Consider the following 12,275-nt stretch of genomic DNA (forward strand, 5'->3'; position numbering starts at 1 on the left):
CGCGGTGTCATGTTCTGGTTTTGCCTACAAGACTGTACCATGTAATGAATAGGGAGAGGGGTGAAATATAAAGACTATCTATTCTAATAATTTTGCGGAAAATGGAAAACCAAACCAGAAGGTGGCTGTATTTGCTCATTTTAAGAGACAAAATTATTAAAAATATTTTATTAAATTAACTTACACATGTTAATAATATTAATATTGTCTTCTGAGGGCCCTCTGTCAATGCTGGGCCCTAAGAATCATCCTAACTTTTCCCCACCTAAGGGCACCCCTGTCTGGAGATTGTCCTGGAATACAGTATACTCCAGATGAGACATCAGCCCATCTCAAGGACCTATGAACCATTTAGTCCACCTACTGGTGTCTTTGGTGGTGTTTACATTAGACCATATCTGTCTCGTTTTCGTCACGGATGCACTGTCCGTTCACATTAAAACGCCGGGAAACGACTCCACACGCAGAACAACTTGAATCCGCCAGGGCCCACGTATTCAATCCATTACGTATCTGATCTGGTGCTGTGTAAACATTGAGGAACGAGGATACGCTGTGCTGAGCTCTAGCTGACGTCGTCATTGGACAATGTCACTGTGACATCCACCTTCCTGATTCACTGGCATTGGTCATGCCACGTTGGTCATGTGACGTGACTGCTGAAAAATGGCGCGGACTTTCACTTCCTGCTATTTGTCCCGAATCACTGCTCGTGCGCTTCACTCGCGCGCTCTGGGAGCTGCGCAGGGCCGGAGTGCGCACCCTCCAGAGGGCACTCGCTGTTCAGGACGGAGTGATTTGGAGCGCAGGATGCCTGCGGAGCCGAGCATATCCGTGTATTGGCATTGCTGTGTGCACGCGAATCGTGTATTAGCGTTGCTGTGTGCAAGCGAATCGTTTTAGAAATGTTAATCTGATGATCCGCTGATACGGTCTAATGTAAACACCACCCAAATTGACCTCAGCTTACTCTTGTTCTTCTGTTATTAGTTCATTATTACATCAAATCATAGAGTAGGAGGTTGCAGTTACAATTTTTGAACCTTTGTGAGCCCTAAGGAACACCATACCTACTTGCATGACTGCCACAGAGCTTAAAAGATTTATATTTTTAATTGTCCTCTGGGTCCCCTGGTGGGTTGGGTGCCTTAGGCAACTGCTCATGCCACATATTGTTGGACTATGCATTGAAATCCCGACAGATTGCCCTTGGATTGGCAAGCTCAGGTCCGAATTGAATATACATAAAAATTTGCATGAGACAACCTGAAAATCTGACAGCTTTAGATTAGTCTGAATGGATTGGAGTAGCAGTTTATCTTCCCTCATTACTCACTGGTTAATATTTCTGCCAAATTTCTTTAAAAAAAAAAAGGGCAGGTTAAATGTCTAGCACTGGTGCATCCATGACTATCCACTCATCTTGACACTGCAGTGTTCCATCATGTCCTCTGATACAATTTGTATCTTCACTAACACCTTGTCTTGGATCGGTTTCATTGCTGTGTTGTTTGCTCCCTTCCCCTTAACGGCTATTTATTTCTTTTTGGAGAGATGGTAAAATTGAATGGAGCTGATAATAAGACAGTGAGCAAAAAGTAATAAACCCAGAACAAATGTACCATGTCAGTTCCAAGAGTTTGACACAACATCTGATGTCTATCTGGGGCTCAGATATACTGGAGGGTCTCTGCACAATTGAATAACTGTATTACGAATATTCACAGATGCCAAAACAGCCTTGGCTGCATTTTTATTGCCAAGTGGCATTTGGATGAAAAGCACCTATTCTTCCATGATGAGTAAGAATTCATTCAGGATTTAATTAAGTGCTGTCAAACTTGCTTAAGGATCTATTTGTCAAGGTCTAGTTACATAAATGTTCGATGTACAAAGGTCTGAATAAGAAACTAACATGACAGAATGGTGACAAGTAAAATCTTTTTATGTTTAACCATGAACAATGTGTTTATAGCAATAAATAAGAACATTTCAAGACTTTACCGCTTCTTACCATCTTTTTGTCCAGTCCAGCATTCTCTGACCGTCATGACTTTTTGATGCACCTACACACAACATTTTATGACCAACTTTTATAACTGGTTCCATTTCACAAAATATTGCCAGAAAAACAGCCAAGTAGGTGGACTTGGGAAATGCTGCAAGGTTCCCCAAGATGGACTGGTGTCTTATGCAAGGTGAATTCCTGCCTTGCACCCTGTGCTGCCAGGATGTTCCCAGATCCACTGTAACCCTGACCAAGGTCAAGCTATTACTAAAGGTAAATGAATACAGTAAATGTATTAAGTGGATGGAGCCATCCAACCAACCTGTATAGTCTGATATTAATGAATGTAGCCTGTCTTTTTCCTGCAACCTTCAAATCTGACCTTGGATAGGAAAGTAAGAACTGCGGCACCCAGTTACTTTGAACAGATGGACAGTTTTGAAATTGAAACGAGGGAATAAATGCAAATCTTCCACGGTCCTCTTTTTGTTGTTGACTGTTGCTAATGTCAAATCATGCCATTACTTCATGTGAAGTACTACAACTAATTCTGCACTGGTGCACGTTTCAAAAAATAGTCACTGAACTGCAGCCAATTACTTTTTTTTAATATGTTGATGACTTCATGACCTGCTCCAAATCCTCGCCAGGTGACAATCTCTGAGTGTGTGAAGTCCCAAGGCTTTCTTTGAGTCAAAGTAAATCTCAAAGCTACTCGTGGTAACTCTTCCACCTAATACTGGCCTCCATGCTAAAAATAATAGTACTCCATTACTAATTCAGGAAATAAGTGGATTTGCAGCAGAGTAGGGTAATTTTGAATGTAAGTGGGAGCTTGATTGCATGCATGGCCATAAAAATTATTGAGAGCGCTGCCAGCTCGAGTCACTCAAATATTGATTACATTTTTATTTCCACGCTCTTGGCAAAGGATCTCCATTCCACATGTATTGGCAGCACCATCTGAAAATCCCTGCTGCAGAGCTTTAAACAATATTTTAAACTGGATTCGATGGCATTGTGAAATGCTCCATTTACTTTATACCCAGGTCCTGTGCTCAAAACCCAAGACATTACATTAAGCAGTTTATCCAGCTGATTACAGACCGAATGGTGGGAATACTGCTTACTATTCAGGTCTCAGGGCTTTTGGAAACAACGGCCTTCATAATCGTTCGAGTCATGCAACAAGAACCTGTCAGGACATTAGAATCTGAGAAACAGGCCATGAAGGACACATGCATTCTGAGGCCCTCAAAGACAATACAATGAGGAACACAAATGCCCAAATGTTCTGCATCGTATCTCTGACCATCACAGCATGAAGCAAAGCTTAAGCTCCTGCTGAGAATTGTGTTCAGTTACCTGTGTGCCATTTAACAGTGGAACGGAAATGATTCACTCCGCTTTTCACTCAGAGGCAACCAGAACAGCAGTAAACCCAGTGCTATGTTTGCTTTTATTAAACACATTAGGCACATTATGTACATTTGTTCTTTCTGCTTGTCTGTCTTCTTAAAAGGTGTAAAATAAAATAAAAACAAACCAAATGCCTTCTGTCGTGAGCAGACACTGAATATTTTTCCTTGTTTCACTTTCTTTTTCTTCATTTTGTTCTGAATATTTCTCTCATTTTTTTACATCTTTACACTTTCTCTTCCTTGCTTTTTCTTTCCCTCTCTTAGAAATCCAAAAATATATTATTTAAAGTTAAATCAATAATAATAATACAAAAACAAAAGAGTTTTACTGCTTACCTAAATGTATTTATTTATAAATTTACATGTTTCTATTCTTTTTTCCTTTCCTTTGTTACGTTCCTTCCTGTAAAATTAATTTAAAAAAAAAAACACCCTGGGGTCATAGTTCATCAGTCAGAGGGTTCCTCTAGTAAGAGGATGCTGAAAATATTTATCAAAATCACCAGTGTGCATTTGTCATCAGTGTGCAGATGCTGTTCCAGCCATCGCTTGTTCTAATTTCACAATAACTGAGGCAGACAAAGGTCAGAAGCCATCATTATTTCTGTGTGTTCATATCCAAAGTGTTGAATGGCTTAATGAATTAGCATGAGCTGCTAGATTGGTTTCCATGTGTCGACTGTTAAAAAATAATGGCAGATGGATGGCGCATCATTTGCACAGACGGCTTTTGCAGAGAGGTCACTCATTCTGCGAACTGACCTTGTTTGTATGTGTTTGGGGGTGGGGGACAGCAGAGTTATGGGGCTTTTCCACTACCAATGCGGCTGAGTTGGGCTGAGCCGTGCGGTGCTGAGTTGGGCTGAGTCGAGCTGAATGGGGCTGTTGGGGTTGCCTTTCGACTACAACCGCACTGAACCGTGCTGGCTGGAAGTGGGTGGACACATTGGGTGGAGTTAGCGAAAGTGGGTGGACGTCACGTGATGTCGTTAGGCGGCGCAAACAGTGACATTAGTGACCTTTTAAGCGGTAGTCTCACGACCCGGATAGTAAACTATAAACATGGAGGACATGGAGTCGTTAGTGTTGCTGGTCTTGGTGCTGTGGCTTGTTGTCACCGACAACGCCAACAGATACTGGCAAGAGTGTATAGATGAGGCGAGGTGCATAAGGCTTCAGAAAGAGAATTCTTCTTCTTCCGGGTTTATGGTGTTTACAGATCCCAGCGTGCTCGCGGGGCGTGTGTGGGCATGTGAGGACACTCCTCCTCATCAATCAGTGCACAGGGGAGTGTCTCCTCACACCCCTAGCCCCACTCGGCTCAGTTGGGCTCACTTCAGCCCCACTCCAAAACCGTGCGAGTTTTGGGTGCTGAGTAAGGCTGAAGTGAGCTCAGTCGTGCTGCTCTGAGGTAGTCGAAATGCGAGCCGTGTTGGGCTGAAGTGAGCTGAAAAAGGGTAGTGGAAAAGGCCCATTACAGAGTTGCTATTTGGGATAATAACACATGGATAACTTGAGGCTAACAAGCTAAATCATGCCATGTAATTTGACATGGGTTTATGTTTCTGAAATTGATTTGTCGAAATCGTGATTGTCTTGTCAACAACCAAAAGCTATGTACAATGCTGTCTACCATTTACCGACGATCTTCGAATAAAACTGTTTTCTTGGCCTTACTGATCAGCAGTGTGGTAGTCATGTTAAAACAATGGATTTGGTTGTAAGCTAGTAAGCAGTGCTGTATAGGAATTTGCTGAGTACTTATGACACAGTTAGCAAAATTATTTTGAAGTTTGCCAAAAAAAATTTGGTTGCCAACTCTGCTCGATACTCAAATGTGCAAGAATTATGGTAAAATGAATGGTTTTCTCTCTTGAAATTGATGGAGACCATCTTGTATTGAAACCATTGTACCCTGGAAAGTCACGAGAATATTTGTAAATAAAATTATCTGTATGCTAAAGAATAATTTAAGCACTAGCTTACAACTTTTGCTCAGTTTATGCTACTCAGGTAAACTTTCTATAGTCAATTGCGAAGTGTGTGTGTGTGTGTGTGTGTGTGTGTGTGTGTGTGTGTGTGTGTGTGTGGTTAAAAGTTGTTGCCTAGTATGCTCAAGCATGAAGGTATAAACGCATTTGTTGCATTTGTCATAAACCCTGATTTTGTTTCCAGATATGGAAATGTGAAAAAGGTAAAACCTCATACTGTACTTTACATGAAACATTCCTATTGGTGTCAAGGTTGCCAGTTCACAGGAAAACACCTCAAACTGACTCCAACTTGCCCAACAATATTAGACATTGAAAAACAAACCCAGAATTTTCTTGCGTTTCTTAGTCATTAAGTGGGAAACAAGGTCACTGTGGTGTGCACGCATTTCTGATTTGGAAGATTATCTAATCAACCATTTACTGAGAATATATTAAATAAATATTCACTTGCCTCACAACTCCATTTAATCTGCTATTATTCTGAATATGACAATATTTGGAATTTGATAGATGTCATGAAAACAGCATACTCCCATTGGATATTCTGAATTTAGCATCCCGATTTTGACAATGCTATGTGGGATATTGCTGATATTATTCAGGATTTAGAAATGTATATTGGAATTGGAAATGTATATTGCACATTTGGAATATGATTCTCAATTGAGGCTTTTCAAGCAGTTTGATTGCGACACAGCCTCATACCTATTTACGGTCAACTCTGTGCATTGTACACAAATAAACAAGACAGAGTATGCACGGTTGCACAAAAACAGGAATATTAGTGGAATCTTCATTTTAAATCATCCTTATTAGTTCTAGGGATCTGAGGGACAATCCTAGACTGGTTCAAGTCCTACCTCTTCAGTTGCTCCTTTCAGCTTACCTGGTCTGGTACTGCATCAGCACCACACACACTTACCACTGGTGTCCCTCAAGGATCAGTCCTTGGTCTGCTTCTCTTCTCCCTCTACACCAAGTCTCTCAGCCCGATTATCTCTGCTCATGGTCTATCCTACCACTGCTATGCTGATGACACCCAACTGTTTCTCTCTTTTCCTCTTTCTGACACACAGCTCTCCGTTTGCATCTCTGCTTGCCTACATGACAACCAGAGCTGGATGGATGACCATCACCTGAAGCTCAACCCAGGCAGAGGTAATCTACATTCATGGAATGTAGATTATAGAGGTAATCTACATTCCTGCTCCATCCTCTCCACCCCTAGACATCATCTCCTCTCTGGGTCTCCTTCACCCAGTGCAAAGAACCTAGGGGTTGTGTTTGATGACAAACTCTCCTCCTCAGTGAACCTTGCTGCAGTGACCTGGACGAGTAGATTCCTCCTCTGCAACATCCGAAGGATCTGCCCTTTTCTTACCACCTACTCTGCTCAGCTCCTGGTTCAAGCACTGATCCTCTCTTGCTTGGACTACTGCAACTCTCTCCTTGTTGGCCTTCCATTTTCTGCCATCAGACCCCTGCAGCTCATCCAGAACACTGCAGCACACCTGGGCTACAACCGCCATCATTCTTCCCATGTCACCCCTCTGCTTGCTTTACTGCACTGGCTACCTATCACAGCTCACATCAAATTTAAGACATTGATGTGAGCTTACCAGGCTCTCAAGGGGTTAGGGCCAGCATACATCCAGAGTCTGATCCGCCCTGACACACCAGCCAGATCCCTTCACTATGCTACTACTGGTCATCTGGCCCCTCCTCCTCTCTGCTCATGCCCAGCCCACTCAAGACTGCTGTCTGTCCTGGCTCCCCATTGGTGGAATGGCCTTCCCATTGAAGTCAGAACTGCCGACTCCCTGACCACCTTCAAGCATAGACTGAAGACTCACCTCTTCTGGCTGTACCTCTCCCCTGCCCACTGTGTAACTGTATTTCAATCTACACCAACCCAGGCTGTGTACTGTCTAGCCTGGGGTTAGCCATTTTGAGTTCTCCATTTAGTTGTACTTTATTTGGTTGGAGTTGGCCTAGTGGTGAGCGTGTCCACCTCTCAACCAGGAGATCGCGAGTTCTACTCACGGTCGGGTCATACCAAAGACAGTCATAAAAATAGTACCTACTACCGTCTGGCAAGGCACGCTGCAATACAGATGCAAGGGGGGAAATCAAACTCTCACGTTTACCAGAGGACGAGCCACCCACTGTAGCCATAGCTGTATAGGCAAGAGGCAGAAGGCTATCAAAATGGAGATCGGTGCCGCACGTATACGCCTTAAAGAGTTGGTTAGTAGTGGGACAGGAGACTGCCTGGGAAGACCAGATTCTGGTGTGAGAGGGAGTTTGACTTGACTTGTTTCCTTGGCTGTTTGAGTATTGGTTCTTTAACAGCATATTACACTAGGTATTGCTGTCACTTGTTTCATTGGCACAACAACTTTCTTGTTTAGAAGTTCAGCACTTCATGTACCTGACTTTTGCACTCGTCGTACATCACTCTGGATAAAAGCATCTGCTAAATGCCATGCAATGTAATTTTCATTTGCCATGTAAACAGCTTAGTTGGAAGATTCGTGATTCCGGAACAAGAGGAAAAGTATGGGGGTTTTTTTGTGCATGTAAACATCGTGAATATGAGCTCGCCTATCTCGACAAAAAGCGTTTCAACCTGAATGATTGCAACGTGTATGGTTCCTGCTACAACAGGAATTATTCTGCATGCTGAAGATAAATTAAACTGCACTAATGTTTTCCTGTTGTTTGCAGAAACATTCAATTTCTTTCAGATAATTTGCATAAAACAATATCTTGGTGGTCAGAGATTGTGTTCAAACCAGTAAAATAGCTATAGACTTGCTTTTTCCACCAGCCCAGTTTTGGTGTTTTTTTTTTCTCTCTAAAGAAAACACAACCCTGGCAGCACTCACGAGGATATTAAACAAATGGAGATTCAAACAGGAATCAAGTGTGGTTTGTTTTTAAGTGGCTCATAAGCTTTCTCACCATTCATTTTATGTTGCATTATTAAACTCCTAACGTTATATCAGATTTTACAGTGAAGAGCCAGGAGCAGTGTTTAAAATGCAACAGCGCTGACTCGCTCCTGTTGGGTTGTAAATACGAGGTGACTGACCGACTCAGCAATAACTTTCTCCATGCAAACCCACAATATGGTTATTAATATTTACAAGCGAAGCTGCAATCCCTCTCCGCCTGGTCTGACACTCGGGCTGAAGAATCACTATTGTTGCCTGTCGCCAGTATGCGAGTGTGTATTCTTCTTGCCCCCTGATGAAAACAAATCTTCTGCTTATCCTGCATGCTGGATTAACGGATTTAGCATCAGGGTGGCTCAAGCATGTGTCTGCAGTGCTTTGCATAAGTATTCACCCCCACCCTTTTTGACTCCACATTTTGTCCTGTTGCAGCCTGTAATTGAAAAACTTGCACATGTTTTTTTCCCCCAAAAGTATTCACTCCTTTGTTGATTCCATTTATATTTATCCATCAGATTGGATGGACCAATTGGTGAATCGCAATTTTCAGAGATACTCAGTCAGACTGAGGTTTGGGATTTGACTGGAACCATCAGAGAGAAGTGTTTTATGCATATTAAAAGATTTTTGTCATGTTGCCAGGCAAACAACAAGGGTCATATAATGTTAACGACACTTATATTATACCTCAGCATTGCAAAAATGTTTCAGGAACATTTTTTAATTTATTTTTTATAAGCATGTATTCATCTGTTAACACCACACACTATTGGGAAGCTGAGCTGTGTTGAACTCATGCTAACATTCCTCCAAACTCACATTCAAAGACATGCATCCAAAACCAAGCTTCATGAATAAACCAGATGCATCAAGGCCACATATTAAACATCTGCTTTTGTCATTCACAAGACACTTGTCCAATAGCAGGCATTATGGTATGGAGATATGTCCTGGTTTCCATCAAAAATTAATCCATGTGTGAGCTTTACTTTTTCATACGATGCATGTCAAATATTGACATATAAAAATGCATGATATGCATCGTGAAAAAAGTGAACTTTGAACGGAGAAGGCAAATTTTTATATTTTGTGTTTTGTTTCGTGTTGTTGGTTCTACATCGTGTCTATCTCCCAGAATATTTGCATTTAAATCCAAACACATATTTGGAGCACTAAACAAATACTAGTCTGGACCATATCAGTGTTTGTAAAGCTTGTTGAGTTTACTCAGCTGGATGCTGCTTTGTGGACAAAGCAAAGCAAGAGAACAAAAGCAAAAAAAAAAAATTGCTGGTTGTTGCGCCATGTCATGTTTCCTGGCATGTCAATAAAATAAATAAATAAACAACCACCCATAACACTACCCAGCAAGAAAAACTGAGCAAGAGAAGACTATAGTGCAGTTGACTTAAAAGTCATGTCTAGTTCATGATCTTTCTTCTCCTCTCTGTAGTGCTAACAACTTAGCATTGGTTGTCCCACTGGCCCAAGCAAAGCAGTGAGCATATATATGAGAGAGAAAGAGATACACACACACACACACACACACACACACACACACACACACACACACACACACAAACTGTAATTCAGCCAGAAACCTGCAACAAGTGATGAGTTGAAAGGCAGTGGTCCTTCACTTCATGAGTGGCTGGGTGTGTCTCAATCACTTCCTCCTCTGAGACAATAAAAAGAGTTGATGATAACAGTATCTACATGGACAGTATAACCCAGAGGGGCATTGCTGTCAGTCCCCATCATGTGTTTACACAGAGACGGATTCCATTTATCATTCACAATGAAATACTGTCCTGAGCTGACAGATGCCCTGAACACCCAAGAGGGGGAGAAAAGAATTTTTGAATATTGCTGTTGTGTCATTTTAAATATATATATATATATATATATATATATATATATATATATATATATATATATATATATATATGAGTGATTCCACGCTTATGGGTACTGAAATGGGGACATTAACTTATTTTTAAAAATTCACCTAAAACCATTTCTTTTTTTTTACCATCAGGTCACAAAACACGTAATCTTTAATGAATATGTTAAAAGATAACTTTAATTTTCTGAGATGTAATAAAAACATATTTATATGCCAAAGTCAGAACGTAAAAGAAGTCTTGTGGACATATATATTCTCAATTTTAACAATGTAGAATTACTTTTTGAAACATAGGAAGGTGATGTTTTAGCAAATATAATTAATAAACATGTGTAGTAGAATAAACATACACATTCTTTCAATAAGATTAACATGGTATATAGCTAGATTGTAATTAATTTGTAACAGACGCGAGATGGACAATCGTAACAGAAGTAATGTAACAGACATCATTTTGGAACTCATAGGCTTGACTTTGGCATATAAATCTGTTTTTATTACATCTCAGAAAATTAAAGTTATCTCATCTCATCATCTCTAGCCGCTTTATCCTGTTCTACAGGGTCGCAGGCAAGCTGGAGCCTATCCCAGCTGACTACGGGCGAAAGGCGGGGTACACCCTGGACAAGTCGCCAGGTCATCACAGGGCAAAATTAGAGTTATCTTTTAACATATCATTCATTAAAGATTACATGTTTTGTGACCTGATGGTAAAAAAAGAAATGGTTTTAGGTGAATGAGTTCATGTCCCCATTTCAGTACCCATAAGCGTGGAATCACTCATATATATATATGATCCAGCACATAGTAGCAGGGTGTAAGATGCTAGCTGGATCAGCGTACATGGAGAGGCACAACCAAGTGGCTGGGATAGTATACAGGAACATCTGCAACCAGTATGGAATAGAAATACCCAAGTCCCAATGGGCCATACCACAGAAGGTGGCTGAGAACAACAGGGCCAAGATTCTGTGGGACTTCAGCTTCCAGACTGACAAACAGATCCTGGCTAACCAACCGGACATAGTGGTGGTGGACAAAGAGCAGAAGAGGGTGGTGGTGATAGATGTGGCGATCCCAGCTGACGCCAACATCAGGAAGAAGGAACATGAGAAACTTGAGAAGTATCAAGGGTTGAAAGAGCAGCTGGAACGGATGTGGAAGGTCAAGGGTTGCGTGGTCCCCGTGGTAGTGGGGGCACTTGGGGCAGTAACCCCCAAACTGGGAGAGTGGCTCCAGCAAATCCCAGGAACAACATCTGAAGCCTCAGTCCAGAAGAGCGCAGTCCTAGGAACATCGAAGATACTGCGCAGAACCCTCAAACTCCCAGGCCTCTGGTAGAGGACCCGAGCTTGAGGATGACATGGATACCACCCCCCCGCCGGGGGTGAGAAGGAGATTTTTTTTTATATATATATATATATATATAAAAGCCTTGTGATGATCTGGCAACTTGTCCAGGGTGTCCGCCTTTTGCCTATAGTCAGCTGGGATAGGCGCCAACTTGCCCACGACCTTGTATGTATGTATGTTATATATATAAATAACCCCAATTCCAAAAAAGTTGGGACACTGTGTAAAACATAAATACAGAATATGACAATTTACAAATCATGGAAACCCTATATTTCATTGAAAATAGTACAAAGACAACATAACGTTGAAACTGAGAAATTTCATTGTTTTTTGAAAAATATATGCTCATTTTGACATTGATGTCAGCAACACATTTCAAAAAAGTTGGGACAGGGGCAACAAAAGACTGAAAACGTTGTGTAATGATAAAAAATAATAATTTGGTTAACTGTCAACAGGTCAGTAAGATGATTGGGGAAGAACATCCCAGAGAGGCTGAATCTCTCAGAAGTAAAGATGGGGATGGGTTCACTACTCAGTGAAAAACTGCATGGGCAAACAGTGCAACAATTTAAGAATAACATTCATCAATGTAAAATTGCAAAGAATTTGGGGATCACATCATCTATGGTG

The 12,275-nt window shown here is 41.3% G+C and overlaps 1 protein-coding gene across 1 annotated transcript in view; it reads right to left on the reverse strand.

Annotated features, from left to right (window-relative positions):
* The window catches only part of LOC132889094 (pro-neuregulin-3, membrane-bound isoform), an 855,315-nt gene that overhangs the window by 415,296 nt on the left and 427,744 nt on the right, over positions 1-12,275 (reverse strand). The window lies entirely within an intron of this gene.

The sequence above is a fragment of the Neoarius graeffei genome, chromosome 7, assembly GCF_027579695.1.
Source record: "Neoarius graeffei isolate fNeoGra1 chromosome 7, fNeoGra1.pri, whole genome shotgun sequence".
NCBI classification, from domain to species: Eukaryota; Metazoa; Chordata; class Actinopteri; order Siluriformes; family Ariidae; genus Neoarius; species Neoarius graeffei.